We start from the raw sequence: 2,965 nt of genomic DNA, 5'->3' as shown, positions 1-2,965 counted from the left end.
AAAATCCTAGTAAACACTACAAACGTGTAAAAGTGCACACGGGACATTCGACCGAAATAAAAAAAATTCCTCATATTTTCAGGGCCAAAGCCGAGCAAATAGAGGTGTGTGCGCTAAAAATGTGAGAAAGAAAAGTGCCTGTGCAAATGTGCCATCACTTTGTGGGCCAAGGACAAACCCAGTGAGTTCAGGCACCCCAGAGTCACCACCCCCGGGGCACTGTGCACTTTGGGCTTTCAATACAACCCAGTCTCCTGGCTTCGATCCGTGGTTCTCTGTCCCACTCAACATCCATTGGTTGGGTAACCACTCCTCCCCATAGATGAAGTACAGTGCAGCTGCACTGAAGGACAGGTACTAAACAGTGGTTCTCTGCTCTACATCCCGGGAGTAAACTCTACCGGATGGATAAGAACAGATACTACACTTGATCTTAGCCAAGAGGCCGGGAAACGACAGGCTGTTACTACTCGAGAACATTATGAATTCTGCAACAGGACACACCTCTGCTACATCCATAATATAGTGAAAGCTTCTCAGGCAGGGTGCTGAATCTCCTTAAAGAGTCACGTATGGGGACTTACAGAAAGTACTCCATGGTGTGGAGACTTATTGGAAATGCTCCATAGGAAACAAATATGCAAAGAAGTATCTCCCAAAAAATAAAGAAAATCTCGCTATAAGATCCGAATTTCCAACAAGCCTTGGGATTTGACAAGAGTATATAACCAAGCCAGATATCTATCTGTAGACAGCTGTTTCGGGGTGATTGCCCTTCATCAGTACGAAATAGGACTCTAGCTGGCTCACTGTGATGCCTTGGAAGCAGCTTAGGCAGGGTGCTGAATCTGCTTAAAGAGACCAGTCCTGTATGGAGAGGGGCAAGCACCCCGAAACAGCTGCCTACGCATGGATATCTGTCTTGGGTATATTCCCTGGTCAAAACCCCAAAGCTTGTTGTAAAGTCAGATCTTGACTCATAGGGAGCCACTTCCAATCAGTGGCGTTGCTGAGAAAGTTTTATTTCTTGGAAGATGCCTCTTTGCATATGGTGAGAGCTTCAAATTCAAAGGTAATTATTTTTTAAAACTTTCCCAATTTCGTGTAGCACCAGGACTTCTCTTGTGCTGCACCTTTTCTCAGGAATTCTCTCGGCTATCCAGAGTCCCAATGATACAATCATGAAACTTGATTTTATGAACTTCTATACCTAATGTAGGTCTAAACCTCATCACAGCCCAACTAACTTTTATCACCCTGATATAATGTAATTACCCTCATTCCCTATTCTATGTTTTACACTAAAATGGTGGTTTGGGGTTTGGTTATATCATGGCCCTGAGCATTCTTGTTTTTCTGAACTATTTAGGAACGTAGTGTAATAAGACTGATCTTGGTGCTTGACCCAGATATTCTTCTTTTCTACTTAATCTCATCTAGGACAAGACATACGGTGAGGATGACCTGAGCACATGACAGCAACGAAATATATCAGAAGTATATTCTACAGGGTCTCTCACAGATTAAAGTCACGTGTCTGCACCTCTTGTCTGATATTTTTTCTTGATACGATTTTTAGGATATTTCCAAGGTCTGGATTATGTCCAACCTTGCAACAAATCGGTGTGTGAATTATTAATGTCCATAGCACTGCCTGCAGATCCATTTGACATCCGGCATATGCAGCTTTTAATAATGCAATTTAAATTTACATTTGCTTTTGATATTAATATTATAGGCATGCTGCTTATGGGGGATTCTCCAAATTCTAGAGGTGCACTGAGCACTTTTTATCTCTTTGGTCAAATACATTAGATAATCCTCCCATCATGATGAGAATCCCTGAAAATCTAATGTGTATGAATGCAAACTTGATCCTTTAGGGCAGTGGTCTCCGACCTGTGGCTTATCAGCTGTTGCAAACTACAACTCCAAAAATTCCCTGACAGCCAGAGCCAGGGCATGCTGGGAGTAGTAATTTTGCAATAGTTGGTGAGCTACACTTTCGGGACCTCTGCTCTAGGTGTCTGGCAGCAATTTATTGTGCACATGACTGCCAGATATCTAGAATGTATGTCCAGATTATGCAGGGGCATTGATATAGGGGGTGCAGAGGTGGCAGTTGCACCTGGGCTCTAGTACCAGAATGTGCCTAAAGGCCCCTCTACCACATAAAAACACGCCATTGTAGATGGAGTGACCCATTTTTGTATTTAGCATTGGGTCCCCCAGTTCTTCAAGTTACGTCTATGCAGGCTCGGACTGGCCCACAGGGATACAGAGAAATCCCCCGGTGGGCCCCTGAGCAAGGTGGGCCCCTAGTCTCCCACCCCCTGCACAAGTGGCACATAACACAGTAGATTTAATTACACTGCGTGCAGAATTATTAGGCAAATGAGTATTTTGACCACATCATCCTCTTTATGCATGTTGTCTTACTCCAAGCTGTATAGGCTCGAAATCCTACTACCAATTAAGCATATTAGGTGATGTGCATCTCTGTAATGAGAAGGGGTGTGGTCTAATGACATCAACACCCTATATCAGGTGTGCATAATTATTAGGCAACTTCCTTTCCTTTGGCAAAATGGGTCAAAAGAAGGACTTGACAGGCTCAGAAAAGTCAAAAATAGTGAGATATCTTGCAGAGGGATGCAGCACTCTTAAAATTGCAAAGCTTCTGAAGCGTGATCATCGAACAATCAAGCCTTTCATTCAAAATAGTCAACAGGGTCGCAAGAAGCGTGTGGAAAAACCAAGGCGCAAAATAACTGCCCATGAACTGAGAAAAGTCAAGCGTGCAGCTGCCAAGATGCCACTTGCCACCAGTTTGGCCATATTTCAGAGCTGCAACATCACTGGAGTGCCCAAAAGCACAAGGTGTGCAATACTCAGAGACATGGCAAGGTAAGAAAGGCTGAAAGACGACCACCACTGAACAAGACACACAAGCTGAAATGTCAAG

The 2,965-nt window shown here is 43.7% G+C and overlaps 1 pseudogene; it reads right to left on the bottom strand.

Annotated features, from left to right (window-relative positions):
* Window positions 1-297: 297 nt before the first annotated feature.
* Window positions 298-457, bottom strand: LOC120982621 (annotated as a pseudogene).
* Between the last annotated feature and the right edge of the window lie 2,508 nt (window positions 458-2,965).

This window comes from Bufo bufo, chromosome 11 (assembly GCF_905171765.1).
Source record: "Bufo bufo chromosome 11, aBufBuf1.1, whole genome shotgun sequence".
NCBI lineage: Eukaryota > Metazoa > Chordata > Amphibia > Anura > Bufonidae > Bufo > Bufo bufo.
This window is presented reverse-complemented; position numbering and strand designations above follow the sequence as displayed.